This window comes from Chenopodium album, chromosome 3 (assembly GCF_948465745.1).
Source record: "Chenopodium album chromosome 3, dcCheAlbu1.1, whole genome shotgun sequence".
Classification (NCBI taxonomy): Eukaryota; Viridiplantae; Streptophyta; class Magnoliopsida; order Caryophyllales; family Amaranthaceae; genus Chenopodium; species Chenopodium album.
Window position 1 is genome coordinate 6999860 of NC_137836.1, and position 15110 is coordinate 7014969.

Here is a 15110-nt window from a genome sequence, read left to right on the forward strand (position 1 = left end):
CTTCTTACATCTATGATTGCTCCTGCAGTGTTAAGGAATGGTCTACCCAAAATAATTGGGGTTTGCATATCCTCAGCCATATCAAGAACAACAAAATCAACAGGTATATAAAATTTACCTACTCTAACGGGGACATCCTCTAAAACACCTAAGGGGTATTTGAAAGAATGGTCGGCCATTTGTAGAGTAATATTGGTAGCTTTTAATTTACCCATATTCAACTTGGAACACACAGATAATGGCATGACGCTAACGCTAGCACCCAAATCATACAATGCATTATCAATCATTAGATTGCCTATATGACAAGGGATAGAAAAACTACTCGGATCTTTTAATTTAGGGGGAGACTTATTTTGAAGTACGACACTACACTCTGCAGTGAAAGCTACTGTCTCTACCTCACTAATAGACCTTTTCCTCGTCAATATTTCTTTCATAAATTTTGCATACGAGGGGATTTGTGTGATTAATTCAGTGAAGGGAACTGTTACCTTCAAATCTTTTACCATCTCCAGGAACTTACCAAACTGCTTATCCAAGTTTGTCTTCAATTGACGATTGGGGAATGGAAGTTTGATAATTGGCTTTTGAGCATTGCTGCTCTTGTCTGGAGTAACCACCTTCTCTGGAGTCGTACCCTGCAATGTAGAATTAGATATGTTAGTATTATCCTTTAGCCCTGCAGGGCCATTAACTACATTGTTTGGTTTAACGGAATCAAGATTAGCACTATTTAATAAAACAGGTTCATCAACTTTGGGCATAGGGGGCCCTTCATAGTTTGAACCACTCCTTAGAGTAATTGCGAATGCTTGATCCGTAGGCCTGGTCGGCTGTGATGGGAGAGCTCCCTGTTGGCGGGCTTGTAGAGTAGCGGAAAGTTGCGCAATTTGATTATCTACAATTTTATTATATGCTAGAATTTGATCAATTGTCGCATCTCTACTCTCCATGTGCTTTTGCATATTAACCAACATTGCTCTAATTTCCACCAGAGAAGGGTCAGAAGATGAAGAGGATTGTTGTGGTTGGTTCTTCTGGCCAGCATTGAGATGGTAATATTTCTGCTGCTGTTGTGGCGCCTGTGGTTCTTGTGGTGGTGGATTTTGAACATTAGTACTCCGGTAGGAAAGGTACGGATGATTCCGATACCCAGGATTGTAGGTGTTGGAGTATGGGTTATTCTGCCTATAAGCTTGAAAGGCATTAACTTGCTCCACGGAACTCCTGCAATCTTGTTCCCAATGACCTAAAATATCACAATTTTCACAGAAAGCCTCATTAGAGTTATTATTAATCGCAGAAACATTAGCTACATTAGCAGTGCTCAGATTATCTAATTTTTGACATATAGAGGTCAGTTGAGCTTGCAAAAAGGATACAGAGTCAACACTATGTTTCCCCTTGTTAGAAAATCCTCTAGGATTCCCATATTGGGAATTGTGTATCGCCATGTCTTCAATGACCTGACCTGCATCTTCAACATCAAGATTCATAAATCTCCCACTAGATACAGAATCTAAAATTATTCGAGAAGAATTTCCAAGGCCATTATAAAAGTCTTGGATTACTTGCCATTGTGCTAAATTATGGTGGGGGAAATATCTTTGTAGATCCTTGAACCTCTCCCAAGCCTCATATAAAGATTCATCGGCTTCTTGGGCAAAGTTCTGAATCGCACTCCATAGTACGGTTGTTCTCTCTGCAGAGTAATACTTGTTATAAAAATTCAAAACAAGAGTTTCCCAGTCAGTTATACCAAGTGCAGTTCTATTTAAGCCATTAAACCACAATTTAGCTTTTCCAGTTAAAGAGAAGGGAAAGAGAATCTCCCTAATTTAGTCTTGAGTGACCCCGGCTTGCCTGATGGTGTTACAATATTGACAATAGTCGGCAATGTGAAGATTTGGGTCTTCACCCTTTACTCCACTGAATTGCTTCCTCTCTATCATCGTTATAAACTGAGGTTTAATTTCGAATTGAACCCCATCAAGAGCCGGAGTAGGGGTGAGATGTGGAAAATCTGTAAGCTTTGGTTGTGAGTAATCACTAAGCTTCTTTGGAACCGCCATCTCTGATTCTGCGTCTGATGATGCCTCTTAATCGCTAAAACCAGTTGGAGGATCGCGGTGATTGTTATTATTATCACCAGAATACTATAGGATTTGCTTGTAGAGATTTTTCTGTCTATGAAAGGAACGTTCGATCTCAGGATAGAATGGGATGTACCCTGATCTGGAACACCTGGGCATAAACAAAAACTAGAAGCAAATATGAGATTTGCCTCAGAGAACTAACGTTCTCTGAGACAAGAAGTAAATAACCTAGACTACAAAAATAATCAGAAATAAAAAAATAAAACCGTCTCCCCGGCAACGGCGCCAAATTTTGACAGGGTATAGTCGTATCCCCAATTCAAAAGTAATTCCTAAATCTTCTAACTAATGTAGATAGGGAAGTAGGGTCGAATCCACTGAGAAACGGATCTTTCTATTCTTAATTAACTAATATAATCTAGATTATGAGGTAACCAAAATTTATATTTGAATAATAAACTAAACTACGGAGATCAAGAATAAGGAGAAAATAATATATAAAAGGATCTAGGGCATAGGTTCACCAATAAATAATATTCCAGGGTAAAATATAATAATCATTCATCAATCAGATTATAAAGGGCTTTCGCTACGTATTATAATCACACAATTAATTTACCGGTATTAAATTTCATCTTTCGAATCTCGACTTAACCATTTATAAATTAACCTGCCTATTGAAACTAAACCTAAACATTAATTCTCATCTGTCGAATCTCGAATCAATATTGTTAAACTCATGCATAAAAGATCTGCGCAAATCTAGTCACAGAGCATTAAATCAATCAATAGGAAATTAATCTAGCATTGACAATGAACAACAATAAATTACCCCTTCATATTATTTATGGATCCCCATAAACCCTAGAAATAAAACTACTCACACATAATAAAAACTAAACAAATCAAAGCAATAAAGCAAGACATGATTAAAGGAATGAAATAACAACTAAGATTAAGGGAAGAGAAATAGTTACCAAAGGAAATCTGTATTAATGAAAATAATTAAGAACAAGAGTTGAGAGAAAAGTTAAGAGAGAGAAAAATCCTAAGTAGAGAAAGAAAATCTAAGAAAAGAAGGTCCCCCTAAATTACGTACAAGTCTCGTACTTAAACATTCCCTAAAACAAAATTTAAAACTAAACTAATCAGGTCTGAGAAAACACGCGCCCGTTCGGGCGAAGGGTCGCCCGATCGGGCCCGCCTTTTTCTTCACAATCCACCTGGGCAGCCGCGCCCGATCGAGCTAACGCTCACCCGATCGGGCACGCCTTCTTGCTGGTACTCTCTTATGCGCGCCCGCCCGATCGGGCGCAAGCTTGCCCGATCGGGCCCGGTCTTCTTCTTCGAGGCTCGGATTTCGATTGGGCTCAATTCCTCGGCCCAATCTAAGTTTCCTCATCGGGTCTTGATTAAACGATCCAATAGCCTCGGTATCTCATACCGAGCCATTAATCACCGGTTCGATGGCTCTAACCGGCCGCGGGCTATAGAATCTGGCCGTGCTTCTCCAATGTTCGTGATTGCTCCAAAATATCTTGGGAAAATACTCTAAAAGAATAAATCCCTGCAAATGTCAACCAAAACTACGAAAACACTAGAAAACACCAATTAGTAATAAAAGTGGCTCTAAAGATCCAAAAACACTACTAATTATGACCAAGGGACGGGGGTAAAATACTATATAAAATAGACACATCACCAGTCTTGAATGACGTCCTTCAAATTCCAACATTGCTCGGTAGTGTGGCCCCTTCCTTGATGGTACTTGCAATGGGAATTGGGATTCCATTTGGCGCTCCTTTCTTCTGGTTTTGGCTCTGGAAATGGCCCAATAGGTGTGATCAATCCTTGACTGTAAAGGCGATCAAAGGCCGCATCATAATTCAATCCTAAAGGAGTGTAAGTTCTTTTTTTCTTGGGCAATGGAGCATCAAGAGCTAACACTTCATTGAGATCAACTTGGCTTATATTGTTGGTAATATTTTCTTGCTTAGAAGACGAAGAAGAAGGATGGTTGTTCTTCTTGTATTTCCAAGTGATATTATTGTTACTGCCAACAGTCTTTATTATCTCATCCACGATATTGATGCTGATGTCGTTTACAGCTTTGAAAGTGTTCAGTAGAAGAAATTTGAGATGTTCCCTATATTTGTGAGTCAGATTTTGAATAAAAAGGCGAACCATCTCTCTTTCTTTGGGAGGATCTACCATGAGTGAAGTCGTTTCCCTTCACCTGTTCAGATAAGCGGTGAAGCCTTCATTCTCTTTCTATTTGAGAATGGAGAGTTCACGTTCAGAAGTTTTAGTTTGAATGTTACACTTGTAACAATTCATGAAACTTTCGGTGACATCTTGCTAAGTCGCAGTATGCTTGGCATCTAGGGAATAAAACCATTGTTGGCAAGAATGTTCTAAGGAGAGAGGGAACACCGTAGGGAAGAGTGTTACGTCCAATCCCTTAAGAGCCATGGTTGCAGAGAACGCCTTCAAAAGGAATATTGGATTGTCAGTAGGCTTGAACTTTGGAGTATCAGCAGTGGAGAACTTTTCAGGGAGCCTGTCTTTCACATCCAAAGGAGTGGGAGGTTGTTCCACATAAGTGAAATCCTCATAAATCTTACTCATTTGTTCCTTCAATTTGTCAAGGGTAGAAACAGTGACCTTGTTTTGTTCCATCGTAGTGACCCTAGTGGTAAGGGTTTGCATCATGGTAGACAGTGCCTCGATGGATTTGTTGATGTTCTCAATATCTTCCTTAGTGGCCATTGAAAGGTGATAAGTAATGTGGAGATGGAGAAGTTCTCTTCGAACGCCTCTTGGATTTAAGAGATTGTTGCGGTAATGACTCAAACCGTATTAATCTACCCCTCCTCCTTGACCAAGTACTGTGAAATAAAATAATTCACTTAATTGTTTGACTCATTGCTCAAGATAGGAAAGGAAAGGAAAAAATAGACATTTGAAAACAAGTTAGAATAAACTCATGCACTTTTTTTTTTCTATCATGACGAAAAAAAGGTACATGAACCTAGTATACGATTATAAACGACATGGTGCACGACTCAAGTCGAGACATAAAGAAAGTGTGTGGACTATACTTGACTCATGAGTGATTAAGTGATGTTATAAGACTCGTGGTATGATCGTATGGCTAGACATGTGAACAGTAACCAAAATGACTGACACGTGGACCAAATTAGCACGGAAGACCAAAATAGGGGCTGACTGGACTTAAACTTGGGCACTGTGTCGTGACACAACTGTTGTGACACGGAAAACCTGCACCATGGCGCGGTACAAGCCGCCGTGACACAGTACTGATTCCCGTGACGCGACATTTTTTGTCGTGTCACGGTAATCAGTTCTAGGTGTTTATGTGATTTTACCAGTTTTCTTGTCAATTTTAGTGTTTACGCTAATTACTAAGTGAGTACGGTGCATTGGCAATTGTTAGTCATAAAATAATCCACCATAGACAAAGAAAGATCTTTAAGGTTAGGATCAAAACGACCAAATATACACACATAGGACACATAGGCACAATGATGCAAATAATAGTTCACAACCTATAGTCCAGTTCTATGTTCCACTATGGTTAGGTTTTATTTGGTGACAAAAAGGTACCATGGTTAAGAGTTTTGACGCGTTAGCAAGGGAGCCTCCCTAGAGGGTGTATGCCAATGGGCGGCTCCGCGAGTTCGTGATGAAATTAAATTCGACTGCATGGTTTGGGTGGATTTTAAAGCTCGGATGAACACTTATTTTCATGAGCGTTTTTGGGTTGATAGAGCTTAAATCCCCCGGGGCTAAGACGTATGTAGAATACACACTTTTTTTTTCAGAAAAATCGAAGGAAGCTGACTGTTAGAAGAGAAATAAAGCCACTGGAAAGATTTCAGGACTGCCGCAACACGACAAAATCTACCGTGTCACAATGCCAAACACCGCGTGACGTTTTCCAGCGCCGTGACACCGCAAGCTCTGCCGTGGCGCGGCAGTCAGGAAATCTGGCCGGTGTCTCTGTTTTTCTTCATTTACGACCAGGTTATCCAATTTTTCCTATGGGACAGACCTGAGATACGACGGTAAAACGTATATGCATATGTCAAAATGCCAATTTAATCACAGGAATATTTTCAAGAATCTTTCAAATCTCATCCACTCATCTTAATTAAATACCGATCACTCATATCGATAAATAACCAAGAATCCTCCCTAGTGGAGTCGCCAAATTGTAGGCGTCGTTCAAAGTGCGCCTATGTTAAAGCATGTGTGAATATGCTTGACACTCATAGGAAGTGTGAATTGAAATATATGATTAGGGACAAGAAAAGTAGGGAGCCGCCAACAAGTTTTTAAGGAACTTGTAAACCGTTCACGGATCATAAAAGTTAACCACGAAAAGGGACAATGATAGGCAACAACGATTGACTCGTGAAGGTTACACCTCATTCATAATTCATGAGATTACTAACTGTATATGGTTCGGAACCACAAAATGAGGATCGGGGATGATGGTACGAAGTGAGTCATGGAGTCACATTCGCCCGTATTGGCCTCTACTCGATTCTTATTGTGAAAAGTGATTCCTGCGATCTCAAAGGCATACAAACATAATATTTAATTTGCTCCAAAGTATTATTATGCTAAATTGGTTGAATATTAATGCAACATATAATTCTAAAACATTTGTGATCACTTGATTAAACAATCAGCTAGATTAAAAAGGAACCTAAACCGGTTGTCCAAATTATCTGATTAGGCGTGATTTTCAATTACATATTTCCTTTAAACATGTAATATGGTGATCAATAAATATAAAAGAATAAACATTAATATTGGAAGCAAATCAACAATAATAGCGTTAGTCAAATCAAATAATAATAAATCTAATCATGCTACTAGCAATATTAAAATAAAATAAAAGTAATAAAGTTAATTAATTACTCACATTCCGCGCGTTCCTTTAAATTGCTACATCATGAATAAATTGTTAGTAACTTCAATAAAAAAATACAAATCAAATGAAAATTAAATAAAATTAAATAAAAAGTAGAGTTGATTTGGTCCAAACCCTTAGTAAATTACACCTTTCACGCCTTGGTTTAAGGACGGAACCTCGGGTTAAGTATGGACTCTTTGGAATGCTTAAGGGAAGAATGGTGTAATTAAGAATATAGGTTTAAGGCTTAGAATATGAGAAAGAGAGAGAGAAGAATGATTTTTGGTGTAAAAAAGAGGAAGAAAGAATGATTTGATGCCCTGAACTGTAGAAAGGAGGGGGGTATTTATAGGGAAAATGAGCAGAGGGAATACACGGAACCCTAAAAAGATAAAAACCCTAAAAAATAATGCCGCGACATGGAAAAGATTGTCGTGACACGGTACAACTTAGTGTGACGCGGGGACATATGATGTGTCGCGGGAAATAAATAATCTACAGAAGATAAAAGCGCGTTAAGAATTTACGCGGAGAAAACACATAATAACCCCGTGTCACGGCATGGGCATCGTGAATACTTCCCGTGACGCGTGTGGGAAAGAAACGCAGAAAATAAACGGGAAAGCACCGTGACACGGTGAAAATTCTCGTGTCTCGGTACCAGGCCCCCGTGCCACGTCATCATCTCTCGCGACGCGACAGTTTTAGCTAACCTGAGGTAATTTCAGTTTTTACGCGTTTTTAAAATCATCATAACTTTTGATCCGTAACTTGGAATAAAGCATATAATATATAATTGGAAATCTTATCAAGTCTAATTTCCAACCCAATTAAAATCAGGTCAAAATAATATGTAAATTTTAAGATATAGCCATTTTAGTAGAAGGGTGTCGGTTTTGGGTCGAAATTAGTGTTTTGCTCATATCTTCTTCGTTTTAAATCGGAATTGGGCTTATGATAAATGGTTGGAAAGCTTATTTCATAACCTATCCAACAAAATAATAATTGGATCAAAATTTTAGGCTAAAAAATCAGTTTCTCTCGGTGTTGTAATGTGGACACGAAAAGAGGAAAACAGGTTATGGTTTAGGGAAATGAGCTAGGAAATGGATTGATTTATGAAATGTATTTAGTGGAAACATGGATTTAAGAACTCCAAAGGTTTAATAATCAACCTGACCAATAATGGAGGTGAAAGGTTGTTCATCATCGGGTTTGGTTTTGGGAAAGACATTTTTAGGTGTCTACAGCATGAAAAACTACACTTTAATGATTTAAAGTTATAATTTCAGATATGTAATGGTTTTAAATTTTAATATTTTATGAGTTTTAAAACCTAGGGTTTGAATTTATTGAAATTGAGATTTTAGGGTTCTAATGAGCAATTAAATTAGGGGTTTTGTTCCTATTAAATTTCTAATGATTAATTAAGCATAAAAACATGTTTAAAGGAAGTTTTAAGGAGTTTTAATTAAAGTTGTATTGCTGGAAATTAGTTTAGGTATTAATTTGTGATTATTGGTTGTTTTCTAGGAGGTGATTATTCCCTAGGAGACTTTTTGTTGATTAAAAGTGGCACAAATGATTGTTTAATTTATACGAGGTACGTTCGTGTCTATTTCGTTGTAAGTAGTATCATGTTTAGGTACCAAAAGAAAAGAACTTAGTTTCATGTTTAGAGAACACTTGGATGGCAATTGTTTGGTTATACATTTAATTAATTCATGTGCTTATGTTTATGAGACATGTTTTGGTGAATTGATTATGTTTGTATGGAATTATGGATGCAATCATGTTGAATTATAATCATGAATTGTTAGTTTGTTGAGTAAAAGTGGATTAAGCCGAAATGGCTAGGTGGGTTGACTATGTTCAAAAATTTTGGAAAATTTGGAAGTTTAATGGAATTAAAGGTCAATTTGTGACGTGATCACCATTATCCTAAATAAGATTAAAAGTAAATTGATGTATGATTGTTATGCATGGTCTACTTGAATGAGTCGTCTATTAATTAAAATTGTAATCACGTAAAGTTAAACATGGATGAACAATAAAACTCTGGAAAGTGTGCAATTCTAGAGTATTGACAATTATGGGTTGGGGTACACGGTGGTAGCCCGTGGCTTTCCGAGGCTTGTTTGATCAACATGTCCTCTTCTCTTTTGGTATTTACATTTTTATTTATAATGAAAGTTAGTTGGGATCTTAGACTAACTTTGTGAGAAAGGAGTCGCGCCCATTCTTGCATTGTGCTAAACTTTTATTTTAAATGGTCAATTGGGACCAAAATGATTTGGTGGGTTGGACAACCTTGTCTATTTCTTAATCCAAATTAAATTAATCAAATTAAATTTAAAGAGTCAGGTGTTTAGAGTTGGTTAGTAAGTATATGTTGAGTCGATTGAATTGTATATGTGTGGAGTCTTGATTAATGAATTCTTGTTGCATGTTTATTTACTTTAATTAATTGAGTGTGCTAGGTTTTGTACGTTGTAGCTTGTATGTACTCAATTTTGCTGATTGTGTGCTTTTGTGTGTGTTACTTTTGGTCATGACCTTTGCCTTTCCATGACCCTGTGATGATCCAATTATTACACTTGTGTTATTGGGGAGCTGTAGGGAATAAATTTCAAGCGTTAAACCCCTAGCTTGAACCCCATTGTGATCATACACTAAAGTACGGTGGCATCCAAAAGGGAAGAAGATAGAGTAAAAGAGCCGCCAACAAGTTTTAGGAACTTGTAAACCATTCACAGAGTGAAGGTTACACCCCTTAACGATCCAAGAGATCGTCAACTCCATAAGGTCTTGAACCAAATAAGGGTTCGGGGATGAAGGTACAAATCCAACCTAAAAGAGATTGAACCTGCCATAATAATAGGCCTCTACTTTATTCTGATCGTATTCATGTGCGCTTTTTAATTAACATGCAATCAATAGGATTAACCCTAAACCTGTTTAATCTATGTTGGTTGAATATAAATGCACAAACAAATCTATTATTGGCGATCACTTGAATTATAATCAAATTAACCCTAAACAAGATTATTAATTATCTTAATAAGCGTGATTACAAGTATAGATTCCCTTTAAACATGCATAAAAGGTGTGATCAAGCAATAAATAATATATATCAAGCAACATAATAATAAAATAATAATATTACAATCATAACAATCATAATTATAGCAATAAAATATAATCATCATAAATTATAACAATTATTAATCATAAATCATAAAGTGTAATCATAATAATAATCATATTAATAATAACAATCATATTAATAATATTAATGTCAAAGCATAGCAAGATCCTAGGCATGATACTAACAAGATTAATAACAAATCCTAGCATGTCATTAAGCATTAAAAATTAAATCTTTAACCCTAACATGATACTAACAAGAATAAATATTAGGAAGAACATAAAAGGCATCGTAACAATCATATTTAATATTAAAATTACCCTAGACATGATACTAGGAATATCATAATAACAATATAAACATAATTTCTACATCATAACATCAATAAAAACCATTAAAGTACTTACTTTGATGCCTCGTACCTCTTTCTAATAACAAAATACACACGTTAGTAACTTCAAGGAAAATAATAATCAAAACAATTAAATTAAATAATTAAAAGAGAGATTTGGGACCAAACCCTCAGAAATTAAACCTTTCACGTCTAGGGCGAAGGCAACTTCGAATATGGCTAGGTGTTTCTAGATCTAATGAATGCGGAATTTTGTATATGAAAGCAAGTTTAGAAAAAGAAGAGAGAGAGAAAGAGATGGAAAACTCATTGTAGGTGAATATAATTGAAAACTGGTTGTTGATGAGAATTGGTGAATGAAAACGGACTTTTTAATACGTTATTTATAGAGAAAATAAGCCAAAAAGATAAATTAATAGAACAGAGTCCTGGCGCAACCGAAACAGAGCTGGCGCACGCAAAACAGAGCTGGCGCCAGCACCAGCTAATTGGCGCTAGGCGCCAATGGCTAGCGCCAGGCGCCAGGCCTGGTTCCAGGCGCCAACGCCTGGAGTCAGGTGCCATGCCTGTTTTTGACGCGTTTTCGAAAATTAGATAAGTTTGCCGTACTGGAGGATAAAATTGTATCTTTTCCTCAAAAATGTTCTTTGATTTTAATTAAAACTCTAAAAAGTCAACGAAAGTCAATTTATCAATGCTAACTGAATTAGGAATGAAAAGAACCTTCTAGAAGAATCTAGAAGACTAAAACCATTCCTAATTGCATTAGGAATGATAAATCATATTAGGCCCTCCTCTAGATCATTGGGCCGTATATAAGGCTCAAACTGGGTCCAGTTCAGCAAATTGGCCATAACTTCCTCAATATTCATCGGAATTGGGCTTATAATATATCTTTGGAAAGCTCTTGTCAAGCCCCATCCAACTACACTACTACTGGACCCATGTCATGGACCAACCAAACTCGATTGGCTGTTTTCTTAAAATAAGTTTTCTAAAACAGAGAAAAGAGAAAAGAAATTAAAACTATCTGCAACACTAAACCTTCCACACTTTCGCTTCATTCGATTATGATTCGACGCGAAAGGTACTCATCACTGGGTTTGGTTTTGGGGAGACACAAATGGGTGTCTACAGAAGCCCCCACTTTGACTGAGTTTGGAGAAACGCGAGTTTCGAAAACAAAAGTCAAAGTATCGATAGGGATGGAGAATGATTCAGAACGTTCTGCGATCCTAAACCACTCTTGTAACGCCGATACCGGCAAACTAGCGTTAGTTAAACAGATAAAAGAGTTAAGAAACGCGTATCTTGCACCGTTGAGCCCACGTCTCTGAAAGTAACCGATTTGATGTTTTGATGACCTCTTGCAAGCTAGAGAATGCCATCCCGCTTGAAAACTGCTACGCCTGTAACTGCTTCTATTTTGGAAGATTGCTTCGCCTGAAACGATCCTCCTCCACTTTGATAATATTCCACGTCCAAGGGAATACCATCGAAGATTATTTCTCTCGAAACAATCCTCATCCGCATTGATAATATTCCACGTCCAAGGGAATACTATCGAAGATTATTTCTCTTGAAACAATCTCCTTCCGCATTATGACCATCTTCCATGCCTAAGGGAACACGATCGAAGACAACTTCGCCTGAAATTACCTTCAGTTGTTTGTGACAACTCTTTGTAAGCTAGGGAATGTCGTCGAAGATACCCTTGCTTGAAGCCATCCTCATTTGATGCGATAATTTTCCAAAGGAAATTACCAAAGACCTCCGCTTGTTGATCTTTAAAAGTTCGCCTGAACTTTGCTTCCGCTATGCCTGTACGTCGGCGCTTCTTTGAACCTGTACGTCGGTGCCTTTTTGCGAATGAACCCTTATATTGGTGCCTTTTGCGAATGAACCATTATATCGGTGCCTTTTGCAAATGAACCAGTATGTCGGTGCCTTTTGTTAATGAGCCAATGCTTAGGCGTTTTAAGCTAAGTGAGACGATCTTTCATCAGGTCGATCACTTTATGTAATCAAGCCGATTACTAAAAATCATGTCAAATTGCTTAAAGGGGCTAACTGGCGTACTGAGGAACCCAAAATATGTTGCAAAAAGGTAGAACAACCTCAGCGAGTGGCTGAGCGTCCTGGTGCCGCGAGGTTGTTTGAGCATGTTAGAGGGAACTAATTCCCCTTGGTGATCTTGCACGATCCCTGGGCGATGCTATGCAGAGGAGCTACTGTCGTTGTTAGCTCCAGTTCCTGTACCGACTGAGGATGTGGTGGCACGATTTTTCAGCTCTTATCTTTAAGTAGCCCCCTAAGTAATGCTTCACATACTTGGTTTTGCGATGCTGCCGAGTTTGTGCATACGGGTTGATTGAGGAGATGATTCCTCCAGCCGTGCTTTGTAAAGTGGTCGATTCTTCGCCACCAGATTCGAGTAAGCTTATTTATTTGCAAATTTTGTCCACTGACTTATTTCTTTGTCTGCTCTCGCGCGAGGTGGTTTGTACCTGTGCTTTTTATTTGACTTTGTATAGAACTTTGCCTTTTAGTTAAAACTCATTTTTAGACATATTTTGTACATACATACTTATTATGAGTTTATTTATGTTTGCTATTATTATTTTTATGTGCATGTTTGTGTGTGCAAGAAAAGCGTGACAAACAATTTTGCGCAAAAATTCCGTCATTTTTATTATTAATGGAGGGTATCCGACTCTCTCCCCCAAAAGAAAAAATTAAAAGAGGAAAAGTCAAATAAAATGCTGGGTTTTTAAAAAAAAAACCTTGGAAATTAAGCTAAAAATCCAAAAAAGAATAATATAATTAATATAATAGTTATACTAATTAAAAAGAAGAATGAAAAGATATTTAGAAAAGATAATCGGGGCCGTAAAGTCATCAGTCGACTCGAATTTAGGATAAAAACGCAATTTAAGAAAGTGCGGATGACATGGCATGTTGGCGCCAGTTGGCGCCACGCAATTGGGTGTAGCGCTAGGCGCTACACTTGGCGTGTGGCGCCAAGCCTTGGCGTCTGGCGCCAATTGCGGAGTCTAGCGCCAATTGACGCTGATTCCGTATTTCATCCTGTTTAGAACTGCTTGTAAATCGTGCATAAATAGCCCCCTGCCTCAGCCGAATTTTTCATAATGCCAGCGAATAAAATAATTCTTGACCTTAGAAAAATAATATTATGTTTCTAGTCACCAAAACTTTCACTCAATACACCCATGAATGGTGTCGATCTCTTAATGCTAGAGATAGTAAAGAATTAGATTTATTTCACTTGGGGGGAATTTATGGCATAAAAGGGGTAGATCTTGACTTAGATTTTATTCATACCACTCTAGAATATTGGAATGTTGATACTCATTGCTTTAGAATAGGGTATGATGAGATTAGCCCTTTGCCAGAAGAATTTGGTGCTATTTTAGGCTTTTCTGCAATAGACCTCATAGTAATCCCTAGAGTAGATGCATATTATTATAAGGATTTTGAGAGCTTCTTTAATTTAAAAGAAAGGGATTTATCAAAAATAGTAGATGGCAACATAGTTAATTTGAAAGAATTTGCACGCCATTATTTTGATAAACCTTTTTCTGAATCTTTTCATATATATAGAAGAAGGGCTTTCTTATTTTGCATGCTTAATCAATTTTTTCTTAGTAGTGGTAAAAATAATGAAGGCCAATCAATTATAACCACCGTTCTAGAACAAATTGAATCAGGGAGAAATCCAATGCCATTGATAGTTGGAGAGACTATGATTAGTCTTGATGAATTGAAATGGAACCCAAAAGCACCTTTTCGCGGCTCTCTAATTTTATTACAGGTAGAAAAATAATATTTTTAATTACAGAAATAAAAAATATATTTTTGTATTGTAATAATAATTTATTTGCATTGCAATTTTTTTACAGATGTGACTAATGGAAAGGCTAGAATTAATAAGCCCTCTGGACAACATCGAGAAGTATACTCCCAATTGCTTCGTGAGGAGGAAGAAACGCTTCCCTAAAATTGGGCGCCATGGGTGGAGAAAGGTCTTCGAATCTCGCAATTTTGCTATCAAGTGGGTCGTCCCATGGTGGAAAATAGAAAGGATGGTTGGTGTGAACAAGCAACCTTTCTGCCGTCTTCCAAGTTTGTCTCGTATGACTTATTATTATCCCTGCAGGGTAAAAAGACAATACGACTTGCTTCAGAATATTCCTTCCGGGGATCTTCGTCCTCCCTATGAGTATCCTGTTTCTCAAGAAGTAGACAGATTTGATGCTTACTGGAATGCTAGACCTTTATGGGAAGTGATTACCCAAAAGGTTCCTCCTTCTTTGCCCAATGATGTGAAGAAGTGGTTGCTGAAGAAACCTTCAAAGGATTCGAAGAAAGATCAGGGTAAAATTGATGTGAAGAGTCGTCTAGGTGACAGGGTGATTCCTGCCAAGGAACGCTTAGGTGCAAGAGTTGAATTCAAAACACCTGCAATGCCTAGGAAGAAGAGTACTACAAAAGATAAAGGAAAAAGGAAAGCTGACACCACAGAGAAAAAAGCTTGGGTAGAAAAGA

General features: G+C 37.5%; 1 non-coding gene across 1 annotated transcript; it reads left to right on the forward strand.

The window, feature by feature from the left end:
• The first annotated feature begins 1587 nt into the window (after positions 1 to 1587).
• LOC145626008 (small nucleolar RNA R71) lies at positions 1588 to 1694 on the forward strand. Its single transcript, XR_014110893.1, has one exon. It is a non-coding gene; the product is annotated as a small nucleolar RNA R71 (small nucleolar RNA).
• The last annotated feature ends 13416 nt before the right edge of the window (positions 1695 to 15110 follow it).